Here is a 15258-nt window from a genome sequence, read left to right as displayed (position 1 = left end):
TTGGAACACAATTTGATAGTAAAGGTGGGATAAGTGTGTTTCTTTAAGATGTGAAATTAGTGCATGGGGAATTCTTTTTTGTCCCCAACTTGTCGCACTAATTCCCTTTTGTCAAGTAAACAACTGCTGATATGTAACAGAAGTTTCCCCTCTGACTAGACCTTTTCTGGTCTGGTTCTGCAAGTGGATCCATAATGTACTCAAAGCACCTTTGTCTTATGGTGTGTGAGTAATGCGAGTCATTTCAGCCTGCTTCCTACTTTCTCTCTCCCTTCACCTTCTGTAACAATCCTGGTTCTCCTGGGTGCTTTTTCCACTGTTGACACCTTGTTGGATGATCTCTTTAGGATAGTATATGCCTGGAGATCATCTGAGGAAGTCATTCAGTAGGTTACCTGACCTATGTTTGCCACTGGTGTAAAACATATGTCATATCAATATGTGTATTGATACTCAGGAAATACATTTAGTCTTTGAAGTTTTAGCGTGATCCAGTATTCTTATAAATATTTTTCATGTGTGCCATGAAATGGAAATGGTTAGGAAGCACTGGAGTGACCATCCAGGTTCATTTATTTATTCAATAAATGTCCTTTAAGAAGCAGTGCTATTAATATAAATTAAAGTAAATATAATGCTTCTGTTGATAATTTCTCAGAAGTTTTGAAAGAAATGAGAAAAAAAAAGTGTAATTTTGCTTGTTAAGGTGATTGGTGAGGTAAAATGTTTAAATATAGTTACCCAAATTCATGCAGCAGCAAAGGCAATGTAATTAATTAATAAGAATTTACAAGTGGAGTTAAAGTCTTTTGAAAAGGATAAAAGAAGACTAGAAGTGGGAGATCATGTTCTTTTCTTCACTTTTCATTATGAAGTAACCATATCGTATCATTTCTCTGGCCTTTAAATAGAAGGAAAAGCAGCCAAAAGGATAAGAATGAGTATTTTGAAAAAGCATGGGTGTACCTAAGGCTGATTGTTGTTGATATATGACAGAAAACCACAAATACTGGAAAGCAATTACCCTTCAATTAAAAAAACAACCCCCCCTCACACACAAAAAGAATGAAAAAGAAAAAGCAAGTTCTCTAATTGTGAATAACTCCTTAAACTAGATTCAAATCGATGCGTTAAGGGTCACGATCTCTTATTGGAGGAGTATTTTCTATTTCTTTCGTCAAGTTGACATGACTACATGACATGTATTCTTATTTCATGTGTGTTTGACCTTTCTTACTTTATAAAAAGATAGTGTTGTATTTTAGCAATCATTGGCTCAAATTCATGGGGGAGTAGATAAATACTAAAGAAAAGTCTTAGCCTACTAGTAAGCAGATGCTAAGTTAATAGGTAGGTAAAAGTAGGAATTTAAAGGCTATCTTCTACCTCTATATGGGCTTTCTTGGTGGCTCAGATGGTAGAAAATCTGCCTGCAATGCAGGAGACCTGGATTTGAGCTCTTGGTCAGGAGCTCCCCTGGAGAAAGGATAACCTCTATGTAGAATTTACTGGCATGCAGTATGCTTATCTAAGTATTGTGTTTGTGTAACACCATAATTTATTGTAGGAATCCTACTGTAAAATCTTGTGAAAGAAAATCTTTGAAAAGTTTGAAAGATATGCCAGGTTTGAAGTATGTTTGGTATGATGGTTATTATTTATTATAAGAGACTAATAGAAATTATTTTTGATAGTACTTATCAATGGAAATTATCAATATCAACTAATAATTTTAGAGTTAATAATGATGAGAAAATATATCTTTTTAAAAGTGTAATTTTTTAAACTTAGATTTATTAAGGAAAAATTTACATACATTAAATTCACTTTTTAAAAATTACAGTTTGGTGAGTTCTGACAGTTATACACAATCACATAATCACCACCATAATCAAATAGAACATTTCTGTTTGAATCAGTCCAAAAAGTTGTTTGTTTTATGCATGGGTATTCAATGATTTCAGCAGCATTTGTTGAAAAGACTATCTTTTTTTCCATTGAGTTACCTTTTGTTGAAAATCAAGTGTTCACATCTTTGTTGAAAATCAAGTGTTCATTTAATATCATATCTGGATTGTCTCACTTTTGGTAATGTTAAGATTGATCAGTGCATTCACATTCTATAAGCCTGATTCTCATAGTTCCTTATTAATTAGTCACCTAATGATTTTATTTTATTTTTAAATTAATTTATTTTAATTGGAAGATAATTACTTTACAATATTGTGATGGTTTTTACCATATATCAACATGAGTCAGCCACAGGTGCACATGTGTCCCCCCATCCTGAACCCCCTTCCCACATCCCTCCCCACCCCATCTCTCTGGATTGTCCCAGAGCACGGGCTTTGAGTTCCCTGCTTCATGCATCGAACTTGCACTGGTCATCTATAAAAAAGTGATTATTATTCTTATCATGCACATTGATGGATCGCCTTCCCCCCTGAGTTTTCATCCTCCATCCCTCCTCACCTGGTTCCCCTGTGGCATGCATTTTCCATTGGGTTTAATACATTTAGGGCTGTGGAAGTCTAATGGAGCTAGATGGTCTGAAGGAAACTTGGCCTTTTGAGTACCATTTTAGTTAACTAGATACAGATGATGGTGTTAAAGTAACTAGATAGTTACTCGACGCCACGGCAATAAATCAACACTTGAAAAAAAGAGTAAGAAATGTTTTCCCCCCATGTCTAGAAATGCTGTCAGCAGTTACTAATAATCCATATAGTTCTCTTACCCAGACATCATGAGACTTAATGTGCAGAAGATATAAGCTCAGGCCAGGTGGTGCTCAGTAAAAATTAAGTGCCTTTTATATTCTTGGAAGGAATATCTTAGAGTGTTCTGGGGAAAGATCCAAGAATAAGCATTCTGTGTGAATTCCCATGAAGGTCTTGAAAGTTTTAAACACATTGATTTAGTTTAAAGGAAGATTTTCATATCATAGCCTGTGCTTATAATATATGGGAATGCCATCTAATTCCTAAATTAGTGTTTTTTCTGGAAATTGCAGTTGATAGATTCATGTACTTTTTGGTTATGTTTCTGTAACAGTTCCTGCCTTTCTGGTACTGTGAGTAATTTTGTTTCGCCACAATTTGATGTAAATCATTCAGTCTGCCCTAAGAGATGCCTGAATGACAATTGAAACATATGGCTTCATGGCTCATAAACAGTAATGTCCAGTTGGCCTTATTCTTTCTTCTTCAGAAAGCTATTTCCTGCCTCTGTGATTTGTCCAGATCTGGTCATATCTAGTTTGAAATCAGTGGTGTAAATATAAACACAATCTCTAATCAAGAGATGATGTGGACCCTAGGCCTAAATGGGGACATTTTATGAACTTTAATTTTATAGTATTTAAAAAAAATTTATTGGGGTATAGTTGATTTACAATATTATGTTTCAGTGTAGATCAAAATGAATCTTTTATATATATCCACTCTTTGTTAGATTTTTTTTTTAGGAAAATACGCCTTAGGGAGTATTCAGTAGAGTTTCCTGTGCTATACAGTAGGTCCTTATTATTAGTTATCTACTTTATATATAGTAATGTGCATATGCCAATTCCAATCTTCCAATTTATCATCCTACTTCTTCTATGGGCTTCCCTGGTGGCTCTGATGGTAAAGAATCCACCTGCAATGCAGGAGACCTGAGTTCGATCCCTGGGTTGGGACGATCCCCTGGAGGAGGGCATGGCAACACACTCGAGTATTCTTGCCTGGAGAATCCCCATGGACAGAGGAGCCTGGCAGGCTACAGTCCATGGGATCGCAAGGAGTCAGACAACAACTGAGTGACTAAGCACAGCACCCTTACCCCCAGTAAACATGTTTATTTTCTACATCTGTAACTCTGTTTCTGTTTTGTAGATGAGTTCATTTGTATCCTTTTTTTTTTTTTAATTTCACATATAAGCAGTATCTTGTGATATTTTTCTTTCTCTGTCTGACTTGCTTAATTCAATATGACAGTCTCTAGGTCCATACATCAGAGAAGGCAATGGCAACCCACTCCGATACTCTTGCCTGGAGAATCCCATGGACGGGGAGCCTGGTGGGCTGCCGTCCATGGGGTCGCACAGAGTCGGACATGACTGAGCGACTTAGCAGCAGCAGCAGGTCCATACATGTTACTGCAAATGAAGTATTTCATTCTTTTTTTTTTTTTTTGCAGCTGACTATATTCCATTGTATATATGAACCACATCTTCTTTATCTGTTCTTCTGTTAATGGACATTAAAGTCACTCCTATGTCCTCTATATTGTAAATGGTACTGCAGTGAACATTAGGGTGCATGCATCTTTTAAAAATTGTTTATTTTATTTTTTTAAGTACACTGACTAGGACTCCAGTACAGTCTCAAATAGAATTGATAATAGCACATTTTTTAAATTGCTTGTCTTATTATAGATTATTTCAATAAGTGTGTTGATCATGATATTTTTTTAGAGTATGATTACAGTGTTATGTTGGTTTCTGCCATACAACATCGTGAATCAGTCATAACTATATACGTAAATATCCCCTCCCTCTTGAGCCTCCCTCCAAGCCCCGCCCCATCCCATCCTGCCCCTCTAGGTTGTCACAGAGGGCCAGGTTGGGCTCCCTGTGTTATATAGCAGCTTTCCACTAGCTTCATGTCCTGACCATTGTAAATAGCGCTGCAGCGAACATTGGGATAATGTGTCGTTTTTGAATTGTGGTTTCCTCAGGGAATATGCCCAGTAGTGGGATTGCTGGATCATATGGTAGCTCTATTTTTAGTTTTTTAAGGAGCCTCCATACTGCTCTGCATAGTGGCTGTACCAGTTTACATTTTCACCAAACGATGGGCGGCTTCCTTTTCTCCACACCCTCTCCAACACTTATTTCTTTGTAGATTTTTGATGATGGCTGTTCTGACCAGTGATCTGTACTGTGTGCCTCTTAATCATACTTGATGGAGGGTGGGATGACTTGAGAGAATAGCATTGAAACATGTACGTTACCATATGTAAACTAGATGGCCAGTGCAAGTTTGATGCTTGAAGCTGCGCTCCCAAAGCTGGCCCTCTTGGAGAAACCAGAGGGATAGGGTGGGGAGAGAGGTGAGAGGGGGTTTCAGACCTTTTCTTCCTCTCTTCCTAACTCTCCTTCCCATTTTGAATTTTATGTTTATTTTCTTGCCAACTCTGACTGACGTTGATTTCCAGTAATACCCACCCATATTCCTTCTGGCAGCTTCAAATAAACTTCTCTCTCTCTGTGTCTGCCTGGGGTTCACCCTCACCCCCAATTTCTCACAATGCTTCTCTGGCCCCTTGAGAAGAAAGGGATATTGCTCACCTCTTAAAACCTTCTCTAATATCTATTAGCTTAGTTAAATTATATTAACTGTATCATTGGCTAATTAGTGTAATATTTGTTATAATTATTATGTAGTGATATAATATATGAAATATATAATAATTATTACATTAGTTATAATATTGACTATACAGTACAATACAGCTTCCCTGTAACTATTGGAATTGAGATTTCTCTACCCAAAGCATTACATCCTAAAGAATAATAGAAGTGTTGGAAGAAGCTACTTTTTACATAGATGTGTGATTCAACAAAAGCCTCCTATAGGTTATTAGATACTCAATAGTATGTCTTAATAAATAGATGTAAGAGAACACCTGACAATAGATTATATTCTCTTTTGGAATCCAGGCTGCTTGCTAGCAGTTTTAAAACATGAGAAAATGTGTTTTCTTTCTATGTTTCTACTTATATTGTTAAGCATTTATGGCAAGACTAAATACTTAGACATCTGAATGGAGCATTAATCATGAAGATGAATAACTTTTAGATAGGCTGAGATGGTTTAAAGTAAAACCGTACAGTAGCTTAGTGTTTCACCTTCAGTGGAAGAACTCCAACTGCTACATGTAGGGCATAATAATTTCTTCTTAACTTGTTTATAAAATGAAATATGCCAAAGAAGAAAAATTTATAAACTTTGGCTTTAGAGAACCAAAGATCTCCTCCTTACCTTCCTTCACTGAGGAACTTAACAAATTTTTTGTGAAACCCAATGCCTCTCAAACCCTTGGTACTTGCATGCTTTTCTCTTGTTTGTAAGTGGGGATAGAGTTGTGTTTTTTTGGTTTGTTTGTTTCTTTCTTATTTTGGTTTTGCTTGCATTTACAACTCTGAGGACTTTTGCTTTCTTTTTACCTTTTGATTGTTAAGTCTAAAGGTCTTGATGAAACAATTACAACCTTTGATAATTTTATTTTATCCTTTGTAATGTTTTCAGGGCTTTTTTTGTTGTTGTTTTTGACAGCGTACCCATGCTTGAGCCATTTAAATCACTTATGAGGGCAGGTTCATGGCCCAGGACGTGCTGGTCTTTTAGAAGTCATAGATTATCAAATAGTAAAAAGTTGACTTTCAGGGCAGAATCCTGTGATGGTTCTACTCTGGGTCACTAGCCATATTTTAACATGGAAAATGAATAGGAAATGTGTGAAATTTAATGGTCTGTAAGTTACTGCTGTGAGAAAAGGAGAAAATATATTCTATAAAGGAACTTGCACAAAGAGTCTTTGGACACATTGCATTCTGTTCTGTTGTCACCGAGTTCTATGAATTGCTGCCCCCCTGAAGTCAGCCTGCTTCCTGTGTTCTTCACACCAGCAAAAAGAAGCCAGAGTGTACAGTACTTTTAATAAAGAGCTTTCCAGATAAGAAATGCTGTACTACTATTCCCTTGTAGCCTTGGTATCGATTATGCCTAGAGCAAAATTGGGATGAGCCTGTCAGCATGAGACAATTAGACAAAGAGAAACACAGATGAAAATACAAGCTCAAGTATCTACTCCATCCTGTGGCAATATGTTTATTTATTCTTTATAAACCCCACATAGATATCTGTAGAATGAAATGTTTTTAACTGGCATTTAAATTTTTAAATATTTTTCAGTTTTCTTTTTGCATGAAGCCTAGAGTTTATACTCAGGAAAGCAGTCCTGTGTCAGTTTCTTACCTTTCCCGAGTTCCTGAGTGCTCATAGTAGGCTGAGTGTCTTCTAAGAAGACTACGGAGTATGAATTGCTTAAAATTCTCACTGATAGAATTGTTGTGATTTTTCAGTTTAACCCTATGTCACTGTGACACTCACTGGCTTACTAATAGACTGAAACAAAGGCCATTTGTCTTGTTGTGTCACTGAACAGTGAGTAACAGAAAGGATGTGGGTGGAATTTGATGAACATGGGGCCTAGAACTGCATTTGTAACAGCAGAGTCTGTCTGCTCCGAGTTGACTATTAGTTAGCAGTAGCTTTGTATTCTGCTTTAAACCTGCTTGGAATGGGCTTCTGGTGTTGGCGAAGGACTCAGAGGGTAGCAGATTTTGTGGTAACTTTGAATTTCATAACAAACATGCGGAATTCTTCTAAAGGGGGAAATACATGGAGCCCACCACTGCCAGAATATATTTTTTCCTATTTAGTCAGAGCGCAGGGGGAAGAAGAAGGTATTGGTCTCCTGCCTACTTGTATTGTGACCAGACACCTCAGGGTGAAGCTGTCAGGAGGCATCTCCTACCATTTATTCTTCGGCCTTTCAGTAGTCAGCCCTTCATGTGCCTACTGGCCATCTGTATGACTTCTTTAGAGAAATGACCTTTTAGTGAACAAAAATGTAAGTTGTTGTATTTCCTTTATTTTGAAAACTAACTTTTACAAAATGTTGAGAAAAATCACACCTTAACTTTTAAGTTTGAAGTATTTAAAAGGTTTAATAAGATATGCTGTTCATTTAAGAGCTTGAAAGGGCATTAAAGAATCATTTAGTAAGTAGTCATGAAGAAGCTCTTTGGGGCACACACTTTAATTGGAACTTGGGATACAAAGATAATTATTGGTGGATTCACAGTACATAGGGAAGATGGACAGTATACAGTTAGAATATTCTGTGATACATGCTATGATGCAGAGAAGCCTACAGTGTTGTAAAGGCCCAGAAAGCAGTGGCTAAGTCATAATAGGATACCTGAAATAGGTGATTCATGAGCTGTTGCTGAACAAGTCCAAGTTAAACAAACATCTTTGAAATTATAGAGTCTTATTGCCTGTTTCTATTACAAATGAAGTGCTACTTTTTATATACGACACTTATGTGATCCTTTTTGAGTGCTCCTGTTGGGCAAAAGGTGGGAATAAATAAGTTTTTGGAGGTACTGGAGTTTTTTATGTGGTGAACCATAGGTTCATTAGCAGTACCTTTCTACTTTAGATTTAGTTTTCTTGTTGGGAAGTGAAAGAAAGCCGTTGATACTTCATCACAATCATAGCTACTCTCTGATAGCTGTAATTGAGATGATGGGCCATGATTTGCTGGGTTTAGTGGGAAGTTTACTTCAAAATTAGTAAAGTTAAACAACTATGTGAGCTCCGTCACTGGAAGTCTTGAGACTTAACGCTATTCCTTTGTCTTTTCAGCATACTGGGGTTCTACCGTACTAGTGACAGTTATGAGCTTTTCATAATAGACAATACAGTGGACATCTTGGCAAGTTTTTAGAGTAGTTGATATACTGAAATTGGACATTCTAAAGTCAGTTTACTTCAAATGGGTTAGAGTAGTTGATATACTGAAATTGGGCATTCTAAAGTCAGTGTACTTCAAATGGGTTAGATGTGGTTACATATTCAGTGGAGCCAGACAGACAGTTAAGAAGTGGGATCACTTCTACATGTCAGGCTCCTGGTGTATTGATTGGACTTTTGGAGGCCACGTGTCTTGCCACGCTAGTTTATGAACACTGTTGTGGTAGTGGATGACATCTGCATTCAAGAGAATTTGTGTATTTCTTTTCTCAATCTAAAGAAAGCCAACATACAAAAAAATATGTAACCTGAACTTGTCATATCACAAACAGCGTTAAAGATAAATAAGGACAAGTTAACCACCCTGAAATGTCCTATAGTTATCATCAAAGGAAATTTTCAGTGAATCGCAATTAGATTTGGAATTCATAAAAGGAATTCCTCAAGAGAACCTGTGCCTCCCTTGTTTTGCCTCCTAGTAACCTTGCCCAGTTGCTGGGTTTGACCCTTGTTTTGTTGCCTCATTGAATTAACACACAAATTAATATACAAATGTATTAGATGTATATGCCCACCATCCTAGAAACAATAAACTCTTTTCCAATATTTGCATGTGTTTTCCAGACTAATTGAGGAAACAGTGTGGAGTCCAGGGACAGGATTTAGGTTAGATTACAGTAAAATCTTATTAAATGAAATCCTATTAATTTAGTGTTCAGGGTAATTTTATATAGGCTGAGTTAAAACATAAGCTGATGTTGATGTTATTGTTTTTAGGCAGTTTGAGCTTGCTCATTTGCATTAGTACAATGAATGTGCCAGTTTAAAATGATCAAATTAGCTATTCATTAAGACCCATCAGCAGGGACTGGTACTTGGCAACACTTGGCTAATTAGTTTGTTAGAGTATATACGTGACAGTAATCGAATTTTATTTCCTTAACATTTTTCTCTAATCCAGTCTCGTCTACCTTCATTGTTTCTCTTAGTCTGAGTTATTAGTGATAATTATACTGGTGGCATTTTACGGTACTTATGTGTATTTAGTTGTCAAATTGTATTCAAGCTTTAATGGTGCAACTTGATCTGCATTAAGTGGAATTATCATGGAATTATCATTTAGCTTGAAATACTGTAGATATCTTGCTTTTATTAGGTCCCATTTTATTTATCAAGCATTTTCAAGGCACTGGTTTAATCATTCAACATGTATATATTACATACCCTCCACATGGCAAGTTCAGGTGATACTAAGATGAAAGGACACGGTCTTAGTTTCCAGGAATCATAGATCCCAGTCTGTTGCCAGAGGTATTAAAAATTACTTTTCAGTACAAGGTGGTGATTGCCATTGTGTAGGTAGATAAATGTCTCTGGAACATATAGGAAGAGGTCCATGGGTTTCCCTGATGTGGGGGACTGGAAAGGCGTTCTGGCAGGATGGGAGAGCATATGCAAAGACACAGATCTGTGGCAGGCGACAGTGGGCTAACAAGACTGCAAGTATTAACTGTACCATATTAAACTAGGATATATAGTGTGAGGAAAGTTGATCCTGCAGTGGTACTGGACAGTTATTTGGAAAGAAGATCCTGAAGAGCCTTGCAGTCAAGCTGGAGATGAGAATTTATCTAAAGTATTGAAATAATGAGACATAGAGGAGATAAAGTTATACAACAGAATGTTAGAATTTTCGGTAGGGACCTTGAGATACCAAAGTGAGTTTTAATACAGAATACCCTCTAGAATTTGAAGAGTAGTAGGAATAAAACTCAAGGCTGGAGTACTATTACAATTTTTAACCTGTTACTCATATCAAGGGTCTAGAAGTTAGGAAATGAAAGGTTAGGTGAAGAAAAGGGGGAGGATTCTTGACAAAAGTTGCTGGAGTCTGCTGAGTCCTACAAGGGCCAGCCCCTTATCTCAAGCCTGGTGACAGAGATTGCAATGAAACTCCATACCCCCCATCCAGCTTGACGTGGACCCCTTGCAGCTGGGGTGGGCAGACATTTGCGATGAGTGGATGTCTACCTCCCCACCCAAATCTAATGGAAAGTGATGGGCTGGCTGGCTGCTGGTATAGTGGAAACAAAAGAAAGAGTACCACCATGCAGGAATTGACTTGTGTGCCTAGAATTTATTCAAAGCAAAAGATATGTTAGTGTTTCCTATGGATAAAATGTGGGCAGCAGGGGCAAGGGAAGTATAGTGGAATTGTCTCAGCTCATTTTAGAGTTTGCTTAAGGGGCATATGGACTTCTCTGGTGGTTTAGCGGTAAAAGAAAACTGCCTTATGATCCAGCAATCCCACTGCTGGGCATACACACTGAGGAAACCAGAAGGGAAAGAGACATGTGTACCCCAATGTTCATCGCAGCACTGTTTATAATAGCCAGGACATGGAAGCAACCTAGATGTCCATCAGCAGATGAATGGATAAGAAAGCTGTGGTACATATACACAATGGAGTATTACTCAGCCATTAAAAAGAATACATTTGAATCAGTTCTAATGAGGTGGATGAAACTGGAGCCTATTATACAGAGTGAAGTAAGCCAGAAGGAAAAACATAAATACAGTATACTAACGCATATATATGGAATTTAGAAAGATGGTAACAATAACTCTGTATACGAGACAGCAAAAGAGACACTGATGTATAGAACAGTCTTATGGACTCTGTGGGAGAGGGAGAGGGTGGGAAGATTTGGGAGAATGGCATTGAAACATGTAAAATATCATGTAGGAAACGAGTTGCCAGTCCAGGTTCGATGCACGATGCTGGATGCTTGGGGCTGGTGCACTGGACGGCCCAGAGGGTTGGTATGGGGAGGGAGGAGGGAGGAGGGTTCGGGATGGGGAACACATGTATACCTGTGGCGGATTCATTTTGATATTTGGCAAAACTAATACAATTATGTAAAGATTAAAAATAAAATAAAATTAGAAAAAAAAAAAGAATTCACCTGTAATGCAGAAGCCATAGGAGATGCGGGTTCGATCCCTGGGTTGGGAAGATCGCCTGGGGGAGGGCATGACAATCCACTCCAGTATTCTTGCCTAGAGAATCCCATGGATATAAGAGCCTGATGGGCTTCAGTTCATAGGGTGGCAAAGAGTCAGACACGACCGAAGCAACTTAGCACTCATGGGACATACAGACCTCTGCTCAAAGAAGCAGAATTCCTAGATGGAGTGCAACAATCAAACTGGAAGAGAGCATCTTACCTGCGTCAAAAGTCTAAACAGAACTTAATCTTGCAGGTTTGGGCTGCTGACCATGGAGCAGTAGGAGAATCTTTTTGAGCAGGGGAGGTGTAAGGACACTCCTAGCCTTGTAGCAAAGGAGTTCTGATGCTAGTCCTCAGAGGAGGCTGCCCAGATCCAGAGGTGGGAGGGGGAAGCCAAGAATATTAGCCTAAATTAAAGGTTAAGGAAACTCCTAAGAATTCCTCCAACTGTCACTATAGCCCTTTGCTACAGAGATTCTGGATTTAAGCTTCTCAGTCTCATCAGCAAGGCAGTAAGAAATGTATGGACATTCTTCGGTTTAGGCTTCTGTGGGCATTGAATGATGCTGAACCGTTGATTATCGTAGAGATTGCCAGATGGTTGGTTCATTTCACACCTTTTCCTCTGGTTTCCGATTTTAAATTTTTTGTGCTTTGCTGAGGTTTACAATGGAGTCTCAAAATTCACTTTATCTGAAGTTTTTCTTAGTAATGCATATTGTCTTTATAATTAACAGTGCATTGTTGAAATGTTGTGAAACATATAAGTAATTGCAATAACCGGTTATGCTCATTCTGTCCCTTTTCATGTTTTTTGTTTGTTTTTTGAGATATTAGTAGAATTTCATTTGGTCCACATAGAAAGGAGAAGCCTTATACACATTTCTGTTTCCTGGTGAATTCTTAGTACCTGACTTAGAGTGCTCACTGAGCAATTTGATGAGTTCTTAATTAGTTTTTGAAACCAGGGAAGGGTTCAGGCAATGGTCTGTAAGATTGCTGAAGAAAGTCAGGAATCCTTTTTAAAACAGTAGAAAAACGAAGAATCATGTGTGTATATATCAGGTCATCTTAAATCAAACCCTAGCTGAAGCTGTAATGACACATGCTGTTCATGAAAGACTTAATATAGTCCTTCTAATCAGATGAATTGTCTTGTTGTGCAAAAACTGTTATTACACTGTGTGGGAAACCAACCATGCTGCAGGGGGAAAAATTAAATCGCCTGACTGAGAGGTCACTTGTGAATAGTAACACAAGATCTATTACTGTTATTAGAGACTCTGGAGGACATTCACCCTTTTATGGTCTTTCAACTGCTGGAATGAAATATTTTAGTGGTAAACGACACCCTTCTGGGAGATCCTCCTAAAGATTCATTTTTTGGTGTTTGTATAAAAAAAAAAATGGAGGCAGGTGGAGGGGCCTCAGGGGGAAAAAATCACATTGTTCCTTTCAGATCACTTTTAAAATGTACTCATTTTGATTTGGTGTGATGACAGTTGCTTTTAAATGTTCCTTATTATACCATTCTTAATGTAAGTCTATTAGCCCCACAGTTTATCTTTTGTAACATGTCACGCACATTCTGTAATATTTTCCATAGGGAAATTCATGATAGCATACAAGCTCAGAGACTAGGATGTATGTGGTTTATGTCAAAATCTGGATTAAGCACTTTAAAATACATAAAATGAAAAGTCTATGGGATTATTTTGTTAATCTTTTTTAAAGTCTTTGTATATAAAACATTGTGTGAGTATATATTTTAGCTTTGTGTGGCAACCATGCTGAGCATTAATTTTAGGAAATATTTTTAGAAGTGAATGAATAGCTATTGATCTGAGTTGAAGCTTTTTAACACAGTTATTAAATTGGGAACCAGAGTACCTTTCCAATAGATTGCATTCATTATAAACTGTCAATCCATTTGTTATAGTTTGGTACCACTCTGGAATCTTCTGCCTTTTTGCTGTTTTGCTATATGGTTGCAAATAGTTTTTGTGAGGATGAGAAAGAAATAAGACTAACTATTAATAGCTTTGCAAATAATTTGGGTAGATTTTTTGTTAGTTTTGAAGTCAAAAAACTGACTTTTTTCTTCCCGTTATTTGACTGCAGTGTCATCTTTTCTTCTTCTGAAGCTTCGTTTATTGCCCCAAAGATATGGAACTATTAGAGTCTGTGAACAGGCATATAAATTCTGTTGGATTTCTCAGTGCCTGCTTTTGTTACAGATATTTTGTTGGGTTCATTAAAACATATCTGTTGAAATGGGGGTTGGTAAGAAGGAATAGAGGGAAGAGACTACATTGTCAGTAAGAATAATACATAGATACATGAGCTTTACCTGAAAATAAAAATAATTTTGTAAAATGGGAGATAAAAATGCTTTTTCAGGTTGCTAATGAGAGGCTTGACCTAGCTGCTGCTGCTGCTGCTGCAGCATCTTGGGGGATGATGAGAGATGCAAAATGCACTGTTGCTAGGCAACTCTCATGGCTGCCTTTGGAGCAGGTTCATATGTGCTAAGAGCTAATGAATCCTCATGTCTGCTCTTTGAAACTGTTCAAAAGCCAGTGAAGACATTCCCAGACATTTAACATTTACAAGTACCTGAACCATTCTTGCCATGCCATTTAACCATTAAAAATTAAGTTGACCATTTAGTGGGCATTGAATATTGCTTATTTTTTCAAGGTGGTCAAGATTTCTGCCCTAATAAGTACATTTTCAAAAAGGAGCTCAGTAAGGATGAATGTTTTGATCGAAGGCTCTTTTAAATTTGAATGCTTCCCCCCCAACAAAGTGATAAATTTGTTGGTACTGGCCTCTTTAAGCCTCATAGAAAGTTTTTAATTAACATTGTCTTCATGCCTTGCTCAGCCCAAGGCCATTATTTCTGAAGATGATAGGAATCTGGAATCCAGAATTAATTTTGTAGGTGACTTGTCTAAAACTCCCTGTCACCCTACCAGAAAATTCCTGGACAGTAGTCATAAGACTGCTGTCCTAGAACATGAATTAAATTCATGTTAATTAAATTTAATTCATAGAACATGAATTAAAACCTGATAATGGATCAGATAATGAATCTTAGTATTTGTAAGATCCTATCCAATCTCTAACAATACCTGCCTCTAAGAAGTGTTATAATAGTTATGAGTTATGAAAAAACATTGTGAAGTGCCGTATAAATGCTGTGTTTTACAGTGAATTTCAAGGGATTGCCTGAATTTTTAAGAATTTTGTGTTACCAGTAATTATTCAGGCTTATTAATATTTTGATGTAGAATATTGGTAATCATAGTGAGATTTCTAGCCTATAACCACTTATATTTTGACTGAATTAACCTGTGTTTCTCTTAATGTCATAGCTCCTAGAATCATGTGATAGAAAGCACTCAATAAATATTTATTCCTTAAAGTTTTATTGAATATCTTGTATAGAATATATGTATTGTTTTGTTTCTTATAATATTGTAGATTCATTATAAACCTGCATATACTTGTGTTCTCTAATCTCTAAAATGAAAATAATAGAAGAACCCACTTCATTAAATTCTTCAGGTGGGTTAAATGAGATAATCCACTATATAATACCTGATTTATAGTCAGTGCTCAACAGAAGTTATATGTGATTAAAATTGTGGTCGATT

The 15258-nt window shown here is 37.0% G+C and overlaps 1 protein-coding gene across 2 annotated transcripts in view; it reads left to right on the top strand.

Annotated features, from left to right (window-relative positions):
* FOCAD (focadhesin) overlaps nt 1–15258 on the top strand; it is a 302861-nt gene that overhangs the window by 112283 nt on the left and 175320 nt on the right. The window lies entirely within an intron of this gene.

This window comes from Bos javanicus, chromosome 8, assembly GCF_032452875.1.
Source record: "Bos javanicus breed banteng chromosome 8, ARS-OSU_banteng_1.0, whole genome shotgun sequence".
In the NCBI taxonomy this organism is placed as follows: Eukaryota; Metazoa; Chordata; class Mammalia; order Artiodactyla; family Bovidae; genus Bos; species Bos javanicus.
Note: the sequence above shows the minus strand (reverse complement) of the source record. Positions and strands in the feature narration are given on the sequence as shown.